Source organism: Equus quagga, chromosome 18 (genome assembly GCF_021613505.1).
Source record: "Equus quagga isolate Etosha38 chromosome 18, UCLA_HA_Equagga_1.0, whole genome shotgun sequence".
NCBI classification, from domain to species: Eukaryota; Metazoa; Chordata; class Mammalia; order Perissodactyla; family Equidae; genus Equus; species Equus quagga.
In genome coordinates, this window is record NC_060284.1 from 6,090,874 (window position 1) to 6,107,465 (window position 16,592).

Sequence of the window (16,592 nt, forward strand, 5' to 3'; positions counted from 1 at the left end):
TTCCGGCGCCAGGCACACATCCGGGAGCGGCCTGCGCCGCACGGCACCATGGGGTATGTAGGCCAGCGTCCCTTCTCCCGAGGCGGCTCCCGGCGCCAGGACTACAGTTCCCAGAATGCACGGCGCGACAACTCTTCGCGCGCGCCTGAGAGGCGGGACCTCACGGAGGGAGAGGCGCGTGCGAGCGGAGGGAGGGGAAGCGCGGGGGTGGGCGGGGCGCTGCCACCTGCTCTTTCCCCCTTGAACGTGCGGCGTCTCGGGCTGCGCTGGAAACAGGGAAACGTCACGGCGGGTTCTGCCCGCGAAAGTTCTCTGTTGTTGCTTTTACTCTCCGGCCTCTGGCCCAGGGCTCACTTTCCCCACGTCTCCGGAGCGTCACGGTGACTCCCCGATCTTACAAGTGGAGACGCGCGAACTTCCGGGGCTGGGGGTGGAGGCAGCGCCCGACCCGTGCCTAGTCCCTCGCTGCTCGGTAGCCCCGGTACTGAGTCGAGGCCCTCCTTTGAGCGTGAGGGGGAAGACGCCTCGGCCCGCGGGGACGGGAGCTGGGGTGGCAGACGTGACGCGCGGGACTAGCTGCCGATGCCCGGGGAGCGTGGCGCGCCTTTCCCGGGCGCGGGACGCCGGTCGCGACGGGCGCCTGAGTTGCCGTGGCTCCTGGCTGCGCAGCGCTCGAGCCTGGGAGCCTCCAAAAGGCGCGGCGTGTAGAAACGCTCTCTAGAATCAGTCCGGTTGTCCACTCGTGTCCGGCAAGCCAGCGGTCAGGTGTTAGCGAAATGTGCTCGGGAAACAACGTTTTCGAACGTCAGTGTGCAGTAGTGTGCTGGGGTGCAGTGAGGGGACGTCATCCGCGGGCGAATTCATTGTCATCAGCATTGATGTTAGTTGAGAAAATTAATGTCCATGGAGGTAATAGAGTGTCACTGCATATTCAGGCATATTGGGTAACGCTATTAGGTTTCAGTATGTCATCATCATTCTAAAGCCTCTTTCCTTTAACACAGAGTGTAACAGAAAGTGTGTTGTTTCTCTGTTCCAGGTGCTATAAATAACCTGAATCTCAACAACAACTTGTTGGGTAGGTAGTTTCCCCTTTTCACAGGGGATGAAACCATTGTGGAGGTGAAATGACTTTCCAAGCTCACACCTCTGCAAGTGCTAGTGCCAGGAGCTGACCGTCTTCAGACTGCGATGGGAGGCTGTCGACCTCAACCCTCTCATCCACGCTCCGCCTGCTGATAGAAGTCAGTCGATTAGTAATTAATTTCCAACAGTTAATAAGATTTAGATGTTGTTGCATGTCAGGCAGGGTGTATAACAGGGCTGAATGTGATCTTATCAATTTCTGAGACGATTTTAAATCAGTACCTTCACAGGGAAATAAAAGAGTCGTATGACAGGCGTGTGGCAGCAGGCTGGGTGCTTTTCTTGTTTCTGAATCCAGCTCCCACTCAAAGTCACTTATTCCTCTGTTGCCTCAGCCCCTGCCGTGCACACTGGCATCTCACACACCCCCCACCCCTTCCACAAGCTCTGGCTCTTGTGGCTCCTGCCCAGACGAGAGACAGGGAGTGTTGCCCGTGCTGCTCGTGCCTGTTTGAAAATAGCTTCCGTGCTTTTGGAACATGTCCATGCTTTAGCAAACCTGTCTCTTTACCAAGGGCTGCTGACATCTGCACCTTCGAGCGGTCTGCCAGCGCTCCCCTTTTTCCCTCTCCCCCCCCCCCCCCCTGCCGCAGCAACAACACGAAGAGCCAAAACTTGGTATTTTACTACGTGTTTGATGCACTTTATGTGCATGATCTCACATCAACTCCCTGAGAAAGGGATTGTTGTTGCCTTTCTAAGGTGAGGACCGCGAAGCGCAAACAGACTCAGTGACTTCCCTACTCCTCCCGCAGTCTGGGGAGCGGGCAGGCCTGTCCTTAGTTATTTTTATCCTGCGTACAGATCCCTGGTTGCCTCAAACAGATCTTTGTGACCGCCAAGCATTAGGACAATAAAAATGTTTAAAGATTAGCCGCACGTAGGGGAATTGTATGGCTATGAGTTTCTGGGTCACTAATACTCCTCAGAGAATTTACCTATTCCTGTAACATAAAACTATGAATTAACATTTGGGGAAAACGGGAAAAAGGTGTTAGCACTTTCAACTTCCTTCTCTCCGTTTCTTCTCTCCTGGAATTTTGGTTAATCCAGAAAAGTTTTAAAGCCCATTTTTAAAGTATACAAATAAAGTTCAAAATAGTAATTCTTTTACATCTCACAATCGTTATTTTATAAGCAATTAGTTTCACTACTGTTTCCTTTCTCCTAAGAAGTTAAAATAGGACCTTGAGGGTATTATGCTGAGCAAAGTAAGCCAGACCGAGAAAGACAAACACCTATGATTTCAAGCATGTGTGAAAGATAAACAAACACGTGGACAAAGACAACAGTTTAGTGGTTACCAGAGGGGAAGGGGGTTGAGAGGTGGGCACAAGGGGTAAAGGGGCACATTTATATGATGACAGACAAATAATAGTAATGTACAACTGAAATTTCCCAATGTTATAAACTATTATGGCTTCAGTAAAATGTTTCAAAAATTAAAAATTCCTGCTACTCTCGATAGAAAAAATATTGGCCAAATAAACCTCAAGGGAGAAGGAAAGGAGACTTCTTGGCAGACTGTTATTCAAATTAAAGGCATGAGCTGTAACGTGACAAGTTATAAGATACCACTGATTAGAAATGTAGCCCAGGGGCCGGCCTGGCGGCATAGAGGTTACATCCGTGCACTCTGCTTCGGGGGCCCGTGGTTCACGGGTTTGGTTCGGGTCCAGGCATGGACCTGTGCACCGCTCATCAAGCCATGCTGTGGCAGTGTCCCACATACAAAATAGAGGAAGATTGCCACAGATGTTGGCTTAGGGGCAATCTTCCTCAAGCAAAAAGTAAATAAATAAAAATTACATTTTAAAAAAAGAGAGAAACGTAACCTAAAATTTCAGCTCTCTGTAGCAATGCTTGAATCACATATCATTCTCTGAAAAATACACGTGCAACTTCACAGCTTTATCCATAGCAAGCTCTCTAAAGAATTTTCTAGCAGTAAATGCTGAAAACTATCCAAATATCTTGATCAAATATCCAGTATATTGCCTAATGTTAAGGAAACTGAGAAACAGAATATATACCTCCTTCCAGCCCTCACTTGCTTTTAATACTCAATTCTCAATCATGTTGCAACTTTTTTACCCATTTCTTAATAATCTCCATCCCCTGTTACTAACTGCTGCTATATTATAGCAATAATTACTAATAACTACTACAATTTGAGCATTGACTATGCACTGGACACTGTGCTAAGGTTCTTACATGCATTATTTCCTTTACTACTCACAGCAACATTATGAAGTAAACAGTATTATGACCTCTACCCCCCTTTTACAGGTAGGGAAACTGAGGTTAAGTGCCTCTCCCAAATTCCCATTACCTCAAAGAGTCCAGGCAGTGTGATGTCACAGCCTGGGCACCCAACTATCATACTCATGAGGGACATGGTAGAGGAACAAAGTCCTTCATCCTTACATTGCTATCCCCTGTAGCAAAGGAAAACCATTCTTCCATTGTAACACTTTGGGGCCACTGGATACAGGCACCTCATAAATGTAAATAAGAGACTCTAATTTTTAGAGTACTCTAAATATGTAATGCATTTTTAAAACAAAAGCAATAAAGCTGGTACTTGCAAAGAAAAGGGCAAGTCCTCTATGTCTGAGGATGGAATGCTAAGTGTAATATTGCAAGTCGAGGCTCTTGCTAAAGTTAGAATATCAAAGCTAAAAATAGAAATATTACACTCTCTATTTTGCCACCTTAACCTTACTTTGAAGGTTGATCCTCTTGATTTGAAACTTCCCTTCCTTTTTCCTACCTTGAACCCTTAAAAAAAAAACAGCTTTATTGAGATATAATTCACATGCCATATACTTTACCCATCTAATGGGTACTATTGAAAGGTTTTTTAGTATATTCACAGAGTTGTGCAACCATCACCACTATCTAATTTTAAAACATTTTTATCACCCCAAAAAGAAGCCATTCCTATTAACAGTCACTCCCCATTCCTCCATCCCCAGCCCTAGGCAACCACTAATCTACTTTCTGTCTCAGATTTGCCTATTCTAGACATTTCATGTAAGTGGAATCATATGTGGGCTTTTGTGACTGGCTTCTCTCGCTTAGCATATTGTTTATCTAGTTGTAGCGTGTATCAAGAACTTCATTCCTTTTCGTGACTGAATAATATTCTGTTGTATGCATAGACTACATTTTGTTTATCCATTCACCAGTTGGTGGACATTTGGATTATTTCTGCTTTTTGGCTATTATGAATAATGCTGTTATGAATATTTGTTTACAGGACTTTTGTGGACATAATGTTTTCATTTCTCTTGGATAAATATCTAGGAATGGAATTGCTGGGTCATATGGTAACTCTGTGTTTAACATTGTGAGGAGCCAACCTGTTTTCCAAGGAGGCTGCACCATTTTACCATCCCACCAACAATTATGAGGGTTCCAATTTCTCCACACCCTCACTAATGCTTGTTATCGTCTGTCTTTTTGATACTCGCCATCCTGATGGGCATGAAGCACTATCTCATTATAGTTTTGATTTGTGTTTCCCTACTCGTTAATGACGTTGAGCATCTTTATTGGCCATTTTTATATCTCCTTTGAAGAATGTCTGTTTCAATCCTTTGCTATTTTCTAACAGGCATATTTATCTTTTTATTATTGAGTTGTGAAAATTCTTCGTATATTCTAGATTCAAATGCCTTGTCAGTTATATGATCTGCAAATATTTTATCCCATTCTGTGGGCTGAGTTTTCATTTTCTTGGTGGTATCCTTTGCAACGTAAAAGCTTTTAATTTGATGCAGTCTTTTGTGACAAAGTCTAATTTATCTATTTTTCTTTTGTCATTTGTGCTTTTGTCATATCTAACAACCCTTTGCCTAACCCAAGATCACAAAGGTTTACTTCTCTGTTTTCTTCTAAATGTTTTATAGTTTTGGCTCTTACGTTTGGACCTATGTTCCATTTAAAATTACTTTTTGTTCGATGTATTCCCATTTCTCTTAATTTAAATTAATTTTGAATATGTCAAACCAAAAAGAAAATCCGTAGGAGGAAAAAGAAGATAGTTATTATTTGTCTTATTCTTCTGTTAAAAACATTTTATTTTGGACATTACAATAAATAGCAAGTTTTCAGGTTAAAATAAATCTGATGAAGTTCCAAATGCGTCTGTATAAACCCCTTTGAAAATATATTTCACACTTAATACTACTTATCTATTCGTTCTGATAATAAACGTTTAATGCAACAACTGTTTATTGAACATCCACGTGTGGGTCAAGCACTGTCCTGAGCCCTGAGGATTCTGTGCTGAGCAGCACAGGCGAGGCTCCTGTCTTCGTGGAGTTTACACGCTGGTGGAAAGAAGCAATGTGTACACAAGTAAAGAAACACATCACCAAGATCATTTCCAGAGAGTGGTGAGTTCTGTGCGAGTGTAATGTGAGGAAGGGGCGGCTCTTTGGGACTGTCTGGTCAGAAAGCCTTCCTCTGGACTGACGCCTGAATCATGAGAAGAAACCAGCCACGCAGAGATTTGGAGAAAAAGCAGGAATAACAGCAAGCAAGAGAACATGATGTAGAAAGGAACTTGTAGATTCCAAGACAAAAAACAAAGGCAAAAACGAAAATCTCTGAGCGTCTGTAGCCAACTGAACCTGAGGTTGGGGCAAGTTGGAAGGCAGGCCCTGTTGTGCATACAGCAGTCTGTGTGTGCTTCCAAGTTGCTTCCAGTTCCCTTTTTCAAGAAGAACCCCTCACCTAATGTGGTAGTAAAGTATAACCCAGGAAAATATTCTATAATCAGAATTTTTACTTGTTATCCTAAAAGAGGCCAGATCAACATATTCTTGAAGTTCTAACCTGATACTTGAGGCATCGGGGGACAAAGGCCTTCCTGCTGATGTAAGAGGAGCCCAAACATTGCTCCATTTTACTATCTAAGAGAAAATTTCCCCTCCGCACTCCAACTGCTCCTGGCTTCTGTGAAGTGGATGAGAGGCAACAATACCAAACAAAGATGGGCAGAAGCTTTCTCCGTGGGGATATCATGTTATTTGCCGGGAGCTCCCATGGAGCTGAGACAGAACATGTCCAGCTGGTATCCCGAAAACTGAAAAATTAGGAGAGAGTTCACTCTCAGCACAATGCTCAGAGGTACTAAGCACTGAATGAGTGGTAGCCGTTACCGCAGTAGCTTAAACTGGTCTGCAGAGGTACAGCTCTTGATTGCTGGCTGCAGTCTCCTAGGTCTCTGCTGCTCCTGGGGGAAACGAGTGGTGAGGATGAAGGAGGTGGAGCTGCCATAGCTGACATTCAAGGAGTAGAAACTCTGGAGCACATTGTGAGTGTCCAGAGATCTGCAGTCGGGCAGAGATGCAGGAGGGAGGGCTATAAGGGCTTGCGCCCATCGCACCGCCGGGAGTTTCTTCCTCTAGGGCCAACTCTGTAAAGATTGCGTTCGAGTTTATTAAGGGTATCCCTTTTACATTTTAATGTGGAGTCTCCGATTTCCTAGAAAGTGCATACAAAATCTTGCTATTCCCAGGGTAGAAGTTACTTTCATCAGATCTTCTCAAGCATTGAAGAGCAAATCTACAGAAACAGAAAGTAGGTTAGCGCCTGCTGAGGGCTGTGGATGGGCAGTGGGGAGAATGGGCAGTGACTGCTAATGGGTATGGAGTTTCTTTTAGGAGTGGTTAGAATGTTCTAAAATTGGATTGTGGTGACCGTTGTACAACTCTGTGAATATATGAAAACACACTGAATTGTAAACTTTAAATGTGTGAATTGATGGTATGTGAATTCTATCTCAATAGAGTTTTTCTTTTCTTTTTTTCTTTGCTAAGGAAGATTCACCCTGAGCTAACATCTGTGCCAGTCTTCCTCTATTTTGTATGTGGGTCACCACCACAGCATCACCACTGATGAGTAGTGTAGGTCTGTGCCCGGGAACTGAACCTGGGCCGCAGAGGTGGAGTACGCCAGACTGAACCACTAGATCATGGGGCTGGCCCCTGAAGTTTTTTAAAATAAAAAGCATCTAACTCTGTAAAAAAAAAAAAAAAAATTAAATCTGTCTTTGAGCCATCGAAGATATTCAAGAGACTAGGAACCACTGTTGTGTGGCATGAACTTCTGATGGTGTCTTGTTATCTAACTCCAAAATACTCACACGTATCGCATGCTGAGTGCTCACCATGTGCCGGGCACTGTGCTAGGTGCTGTTCATGTATTATACATTATATAACAAACTTAGAGGTAGCATTGTTATCCACGCTAAGCATGAAACTGATAAATGGTAGAGACTGGATTTGAATTCAGTTCCATATAGTTCCAAAAACTCACTCTCTTTCCATTATGCCACAGGTACTTCTCAAGCTTGTCCAACTAAACGCCCACAAGGGCTGGAAGGATACCACTTTTGAGGTCAATGTAGGATATTTCTGTGCTTTCACTCTGCCCCAATCAGTCATTACATTCTTGCCATTCTTCCTATGATCTCCCAAACCCTCCTCTTCTCCACCCTCATGGCCAGCACGCCAATACAGGCCTTCATGTCTCTCTAGGAACATCACTGTAACCAGTGGCCCTGACTTCAAATTTCGTCTCATCTGAATTACCTGATCACATCACTCCTAGACTTGACAGCTCTTCCTGGCTCCCAGTTATGGACAGGATAAAGTGCAAAACCCTCAGCAAAGCACTCAAGGCCTTTAATAATCTGGCACCATCTCTTTTCCTGCCTCCCACCTCGTATACCCTGATCCTCAGCCATGGGACTACTCCCTCTACCCCATGCACGTGCACATGCTCCTTGCCCTTTATATACCTTACAATTCACGTTCTAGTAATTCACGTGGCAAATTCCTTTTCATCCACTGAGTCCTACTCTGAGTTCACTTCCTGTGAGAAGTCTCAAACATCATGTCCCCCTCCACATATGCTCTAATGTCACCCATTTCTACTCCATTGGCAGTACTCATCACACTGCATTGTCACTGCTTGTCCAGTCACTTCTTCTAGTAATAGAAGAGGTGTAGTAAATATTTGCAGTAGGACGTCTTGTTGTTATGCCCCAGGGCCCAGTGTTTAGCACATAAATCTATGTGCTCTGGATCTATGGAAAGAATGCACCCTGAATTTCCCACTAGATTATGAGTTCTTTTATTACAAGCATACTTCTACCTCCTAAACATCTGTTCAATGATACTTCATGCTTATTGAGCATCTATGGTGTACCATGCATGGTTCTAAGCATTTAATATGGACTAACCCATTTAAAACTCAGAGTAGCTGTGTGGGGTCAGTGTTATCATTAACCCGTTCTGCATAAAGGACCTGAGGCATGGAAAGTTTCAATAACAAGCTGTGTGACCTTGAGCAAGTATATGGCAAAGCCATAATTCCAAGTGGTCTGGTTCCAGCGTCTGCTCTCTGACACTCGCAGTATGGTCCATGTGTGAGGGTCCGTCAAGCGAGGGAATGAGTAAACAGAATCCTTTCCAACCTCCACAAGAGTAAGAGCCCAGGAACCCTGAGCCTATTTCGGGAGGGAGGATGGAAAGTGCACTAGGAACTGGAATGAACTGAACTTCTCCTGGGCGTGATCTTAGAGATTTCACTGGGGTTGGTTGGAATACTGTGAGAATTTCAGGCATGTTACCAGCAGTATAAGCAATTGTGGGTTGGCCGATCGTGCTGGGCGAGGGCAGAGCCTGGTCTCAATCCAGGGGCTGTGTGGACTTGACTGCTGGGCTGCCCTCCCATCCAACCGTCCCCCCACTTCACAGCCTCATGAGCTGGGACTGCTTCTTAACCTCTCTAAATAAGGAGGAAAAAGTGTTTCCCCTCAGGGAGGGTCACCAGAGCCGGGTAATCATCTCAGCGGTTTGTGAACAACTGCCAGGACCTTTTCTAAAAGAGCAGAAGAGGGAAGAGAAAGGATCCCAACTTAAGCCAGTTTTGCTTCTTTTCATCAAGTTTGGATGGTTAGGAAAGAGAAGGCCGTTGTAAACATTTGCTAGAGGGGGATTTTGGAGACACAACACGGATAAGCCATCACCTCAGGGCTCACGGCAGCTCGGTAAGCAGAGCTGCCCCTCTATTTACACTTAGAGAACACCACTCTTCTGAGGAATTGAAGCAGCTTTTGAAACTAGACAGACCCTTTCTAGCTCAAGGGGATTCTGAATTCTGGTAATAATTTTAAGAACCCTGTTTCCTCCTTTCCCTGCATCGTCTTCCCTCCTCCTCTAGCTACAAATTTCCCTCAGAAACAGCTTTTTAAAATGCATTTCCACTGGGAAAATCCCTGAGTTCTTTTTTGTTTATGTTGAGAGGAAATGGTTAAGAATGAAAGTCAAAGAAAACAGAGAAATACTCAGTCTCCTTGGCTGCCTGCCCGGAAAAATGCCAAATGTCAGAGGCCTTGCTGAAAGCTAGCCAGCCCCCAACGGGAGGAGTGGCTCACCACAAGACAGGCCTCCAGGGGCATCTACGCCAACCCCTCAATGCTGGATGGCTTCAGGAGCTCTTCCCCAACAAGTCCTACCACCCGGCTGACAGCAAAACATTAGAGTCTTAAGCTCCCAAATCAGTCACTAAGCAAGTGCCTGGCATCTCAGGTCACAGGCCAGGGCTTCAGGTATGTGAATGCTTTCATCTCTCTGGGAGGCCATATAGCAGGATGGTGAGGGCAGGCCCTGGGGCCAGAGGGACCTCGGTTTGGACCCAACCAACCACTTACCACCTGGGTGACTTTGCACAAATTGTTTATTCTCACCAAATTACTATTTCTTCATCTTTAATGTTAATTTAGAATAAAACAGTACCTACCTCACAGAGTTGTAGCAGATCACATTAAAAGTTCCTAACACAATTTAAATACTCCTCTCGGTAAATGTTAATTACCACCACTACCAGTTTTGCCAGCCCTCAACATTGACAGGTGGGAACCAACATCTTAGACTGCAGTATCTGGTACAGAGGCTGCAGGACGTGCCACTCCTAGGTTGTTTTCATTATGCCCACACCAGTAAGTCACTCCAGAGCATCTGGGTGGGTCTAGTTACTCAACTAGGAGTTACCAGGGCAAGGGAAACCTAAAAGGGAGCAAGTTGAATCAAAGACAAGTGATACACTTATTAATAACAGTACCTGTTTGAGCGCCTAATGCATTATCCCACTTAATCATCACAATAGCCCCTATGGGAGCATCATTTGTCCTACTCTATAAAGAAAGAAACTGAAGCTCTCAGAGGTTTACCTACCTAGTAAGAGGTAGAATTGGGAATTATCCCAGGATGATCAAACCCCAAAACTTCTTCTCTTTCACCTCTACTCTAAGGTCTTGGATCTGAGATTTAGCGATGTAATTTAGAAAAGCTCAATATTTTTACTCAACAGGAACTGTGGCAAAAGCTCAAAAGGCTCCCAACAGCTCCTTACCCCACCTCGAGATCAGAATCCCCCTTAAGCACACTTCTCATAGAAACATGCTCGTGTGGAAGAGATTGTGAGCAAGCTTCATTGTAAACATATTACAAAGATACCAAAAGACAGGACAGGGCCAATACCCAAAACTGTCTTGTCTATCCACACTTGGTAATGAACGCCTACCAGCAGGGCACAGCTAGCAGGAAGCCTGAGAGAGGCACAGCACCCAAGCAAAGCAACAGCATGCCCTAGATAGTGCTGTGGCAGATGTATTTTCCAAAGATGAGCACTGCAGTGCCTCATCCCACATGCTCTTCTGCAGTGTGATCTTGCAACTCCCCATCAAGAGGTGGAGTCCGATGCCCTTGCCCCGCACCTGGGCTAGTCTTGAGGACGCTTAAATAATCAAATGTGTTGCAAGTGAAAAGATGTTCTGGGTCTTCTGAGGTGGGGGCATAAGAAACATTTCAGCTTGCGCTTGGGTGTCTTGGACCACTCACTCTTGAGATACTCTCTCTGAGATTCCAGGCCACATAGAGAAGTCATGTGTGGGAACTCCAGGTGAGAGCCCCAGTGGAGCTCCTAGTCAAGAGCCAGCATCAGCTGCCAGCCCTGTGAGTGAGGCATCTTGGACATCCAGCCTAGTCAAGTCTTCAGATTACTGCAGGCTCAGCCAGGACCAGCTCCACAATTGGTAGGGTCCAGTACAAAAGGAAAATTTGGGGCTCTGTGTTCAAAAAGTATTAAACGATTCAAGACAGCAACAGCAGGGCATTGAATGAAGCGTGAGTCCCTTCTGAGCATGGGCCCCTGTGTGACCACACAGGTCACACACCATGAAGCCCATCCTGGCCCTAGTAGACTCAGACTGCATCAGTTGCAAGACCCCCTGAGTGAGAATTCCCCAGCTGAGCCCTGTCAACCTACAGAACTGCGACACAATGAGCAATTGTTATTTTACTTTGCTAAGTCTTAAGGTGGTTTGTCATGCAGCAATCGATAATGAGAACATTCCCACAAAACAGCTGCGGGTGGCCCTAACCAGAAAAACGCTACAGGCAGATCTACAAAAGGACCCTCTGCTCAGATATATGCAGGAGGTTGATTTTACACAACAAAACACGTAAATCCCAGATCCAGGAGGAAGGCTTCCCTGGGGTCAGAGAGATGGGAAGAAGGCAGGCAGCACAGCTGCCTCAGGAACCACCGAAAGAAGAGGCATTACCATTAAAAATAAAAGTCAAAATATGAATAAAGTTCCACTCTGCCATTAGATCTGTTGGAGCAATGGGAAGAAGTTAAAAATGAGGAAGCCAAACCACTTGGTAATCTCTCTAAGGTAACAGGTTGAATGAGAGAGTTTCCTGGCGATGCATAAATAGTTTGATTTTCTAAAAAAGTTGAATTCTGCAAACTACAGCTTAGTTACTTCAACGAGCATCCTGGGCTAGTTTCTGGGCTAGCGTGTTAAAGGAATAGTTTGTGAATTACTAAAAGAGGAAGAACTGATCACTAGGATCCCACACAGATTCGTCAAAAATAAACCATGGAACACAGGGCTTGGCACACAGTAGGTCAACAAAAAATACTTGCTCTATGAACTAATTTTATTTCTGACTTTGATGGAGTTACCACACATTTCATAAGGAATTGAAGGCATTTGGCAAAGCATTTCATGAATTCGTTGAGGGAAAGAGAGAGGAACGTAGGCCAGAGGATACTGGAGTTAGGTGATTTGTAGCTGACTCAACAATCAGTTACAAACGCTTTGTAAGAGTCAGAAGGAATAGACACCCCCCCCCCCACGCCTAGTGGAATAAAGCATAGATTTTGATGTCATTGCTTTGCCGTCTGTTAGCACTAAGACTTTGGGCAAATTACATAATCCCTCTCAACCCCAGTCTCCTTGCCTACAGAGAGGGAACAATAAACCCAAACAGGACAGGCATGAAGTAGTTAAACAGAAACCCCAGGTCAGTTGGCTACGTTCAGCCCCTCGAGAAGCAGGGCAGGTGGTTCCTCTGCCACGGAGACAACTATAGTGAGAGGCAGGAAACAACCAAAGAGGAAAAAGGTTCTGAGTTAAGAGGAGAGTCTTCCGGGCAGTGCTTGGCTCAGCAGACAGTCTTTTCTTCAGCGGACTTTATAAAGACACAGAGGTCCCTAACGGCTTGTTCTTCCACCACAGGGCTGACCAGAGTCACTGACATTCTAGAGCCTTTGGAGGGACTTTTAACTGGGCGGAGAGTCACGGCTCCTGATATATTGGGGTCTGTTCTGTAACTATTAGGTACAGAAACAAAACATAAGAATGATATAAAGTCGGCAACAGAAATACGTAGTGCAGGGAAACTCCATGCTTGAAAGACCCAAATTTAGGCAGCTTCAGAAACTGAGAGTTCTGTGCAGTTGGCAGATCAGCATTAAAACAGAAAGGAAAACAATCCGGGACAGTCCAGAAGGCCTGACACAGGGCCCAGGCCTCACGTTCAAAGCTCTCCAGTGTACACTTTTGATGTTTTCTCCAAACGAGGTTACATATTTGGATCTCCTAGAGGTATACTTACAGAATTGAAAGGTCATGTCCATTATGTAATTTTAAACTTGCTTTCATTGCTGGACCATACCACCTGTAATGTGTCATCAATTAATATTTTTAACAATATTAATAAATTTAGTAAGACAATCCTAATTATTCTGTGCATAGCACGAATACAGCACTTTTATCATATGTTAACAAAACTGTTACTAAAACCTCTTAATGTCAGCATGACCACAGTTCTATGACTCTATTTTCACATTTTTAAAAAATGTACCAAGATTCACAAAATCGTATATGACCTGGGCTTCTGTCAGCCTCCAAGAAAAGGTAGATGAAAGCCAGGTTCAGAGTCATGACAGTGAAAGTAGACAATTCAGGCCAGGACAGCATGGGGGCCTCTCCCTGGCTGGATTTCACCAGAATCAGAGACATGGCTTGGCTCGCTGGCCTTGCTTTGTGAGTTACCATCTGTGTGTTTGGAGGCTCTTCCTGTGTGGACACTAGTTTTCCTCCTTTAAAAAGGGGAAGATGATGGACTTAATGCAGGAAAATACCTCTGAGATCATTAAGTCCAACATCACCCCCTTACATAAAAATGTTCCACAGCTGTTCACTCCTGAGTCGAGATAGGTGGTCCTCAATTCCTTATCCCAAACTTTTGGAGCCAGAGGTTTTCAGAATTCAGAATTTGTCAGGTTTCAGAAAGATAATATGTGCATATAAGGCATATTACGTAACACTCCTGTGGGGTATACAGCAGACCTGTAATCATAATCGAACATTATTTCTGCAGCGAACATATGAATACTCACACTAAGTGGGAAAGAAAGACTATAAATAGCCACATAACATATGAGCTCAGGTCAGGTTTTGCCACTAAATGAATTCAGGCCAGGTTAGGTCTTGCCAGGAATGAGCTACAAAACAAAACAAAACACACCACCACCAACTCTCAGCTTTTAGAACTTTTCAAAAGATTTCTGAGTTTTGCAGTTAACCCCAGTCCCATGCTAAAGGTACATCTTCACATCAAATGAAGTGTATGCATATCTGAATATGTTTCCACGAGACTTAACAACCTGGAAATTGTTCATGTCAGAATGTGCCTTGCCCTTTGCTTTTTCATCACTGATTTTTTTTTTTCCTTATAAGATCCCTAGGTAAAAGAAGTCCTTCAGATAAGGGAAAAGAAAGGCAACTGACATGCAAAACTACCTTTCCAGATACAAGGAGACCATGTTATGTTTAAAACCAAAGCACTGGTGTGTTTGTTGGTATTTTTTTAAAACCTGAAATTGACTCATTTGTGTTTTGGGAAATATCCAAAGAATTAGACAGTCAAACAAAGGTGCACGTTTAAAAAATGTTTGGGCCACATCCCTTCCCTGCTTGAGAACTCTTCCAAGGTTTGCTAGCTTTGTTTTAAATGTCCATTTCCCAGGTTTCCAGAGAGGCTGGCAGCTTTTCTGATGTTTATTCAGCATTGCACTCCCCTCCTCCCCCCAGCCTGTTTCTGTCTGAGGGAGTCCTTTTAAAATGCAGGGTGTGGGGTGGAGCGCAATACAGAAAGTGTGTAGGCGGTGGTCAAGGGAGTAGAGGAGGAGGGGACTAGGAGAGGAAGTGGGAAGAAAGTGGAGAGTGGGGAGGAAAGTGTCAGGTCCAATTCTGTCCTGGCCTGGAGCCTGAACACCTTTCCTTCCTTAGGGCTGCCTGCCTTCAACACTTCTTCGCTTTTGTCTCCCAGAGTCAGGTCCATTTTCTCAAGGGCTGACTCTACCATACTTCCAGGATAAATTATTTTAATCAGGATCTTCTTCCCTACGTATAGAGCAACCAGTCCCGGACCCTGGTCTTTCCCTCATGGAAGAGCATCCGAGGACCAGGAGTGGAAAACAGCGAGGATGCATCTCCGCCAGGTACAGGTACCAGTCTTGTGACTTTGCTCCAGTCTTGCAATCTCCAATAAACATCATAATCAAGAACTGGCATTTGTCATGAATCTCCTAGTAGACCAAACAAGATCCTGGGAGGAAAATCCCAGGGGCTTCACTCCACTCTCTGACTGTCTTCGCTGAGCTGTACAGACGAAGAGCATGAGGCTGACATCTTGGAGGAGAGTGTCAGCTTCCTGGAGCCTCAGTTTTCTCATCTATAAATTGTGGATTTAAAATACCTACTGTCTTGTAAATTGGCGTGTGATAGACATAAAGAATGTAGCATGCTTAAGACAGTGGTGGTGCATATTAAATGTTTAATAATGTTATTTCCCTTTTGCTCCTTGTAGGAACCTGTGGCCCCCGCAAGCTGATGGAGAGGTTATAGAAGGTTGACAAGGGAGGGGAGAAATGTGAGGCCTCTGAAATTACGGGTCTTCTCAGCTAGAGCTGAAGAGAAAGTTGACTGATATATCTTGTTTAAATATAAAACATGTTGCAAAGGGGGAAAGGACCATTTACTAGAATCTGATTATTCCCCCCAGTTTATCTGACACTTTAGACACATCCCTTGCCTTTATCTCACTTCTACGGCCTTTATGATGCTTCTGACAGCAACATGCCCCAACAATAAAGAGTCATCTTTGTGATCTTCCTTGATGGCAGGGGGCATGAGGTCAATGGTTAGCAACCAGGCCAGAATCAGATGGACTTCTTTTCAGTTCCAGCTCTGCCATTTATTGTGCAGCCATGGGCAAATCTCAGAGCCTCTGTTTCATCATCAGTAAAATGGCGTATGTAATCTTACCTAACTCACAGGGTCATTAATTTGCTCACAAATAAATTTTTTTTTTTAGTACCTGTCATGTGCCAGGCACTGTATTAGATGTTGGAGATAGACAGTTAACAAAACAAAATCCAGTCCTTACAGGCCCTACATTCTAATGAGAGACAGAGAATATGCCAAAATGTCAGATGGTGACTATGGAGAAAAATAAAGCCAGGTGAAAGGACTGGGAGTCAGGGAGCTGGTTACTTTTTATATAGGGTGGTCTGAAAAGCCTCCATAAATAGCTTCCTTTTGAGTCGAGACTAAAGAAAGTGAGAGAGTGATGTGTGTTCTAGGCTAGTGTGAGATTTAAATGAGATAATGCTGATAAACTTTAAGCTCAGTAACTGGAATACACTGGGCTCTGTATCAGTGTTAGCTGTTCATATTGTTAAAGAAGGTATTGTGAGGCCTGCCTGGTGGTGTAGTGGTTAGGTTCGTGTGCTCTGCCTTGGCAGCCCAGGGTCTGCAGGTTCAGATCCCGGGTGCAGACCTACACACCATTCGTCAAGCCACGTTGTGGCAGCGTCCCACATACAAAATAGAGGAAGACTGGCATGATGTTAGCTTGGTGATAATGTTCCTCAGGAAAAAAGAAGAAGATTGGCAACAGATGTTAGCTCAAGGGCAAGCCTCCTAACAAAGAAAGAAAGAAAGAAAGAAAGAGAGAGAGGGAGAGAGAGAGAGAGAGAGAGAGAGAGAGAAGGAGAGAGAGAGAGAG

General features: G+C 44.5%; 1 long non-coding RNA gene across 1 annotated transcript; it reads left to right on the forward strand.

Moving 5' to 3' along the window:
• Nucleotides 1-13: 13 nt before the first annotated feature.
• LOC124229879 (uncharacterized) lies at nt 14-15,459 on the forward strand. The gene is made up of 3 exons (XR_006886008.1): nt 14-53; nt 14,937-15,024; nt 15,393-15,459. It is a non-coding gene; the product is annotated as an uncharacterized LOC124229879 (long non-coding RNA).
• The last annotated feature ends 1,133 nt before the right edge of the window (nt 15,460-16,592 follow it).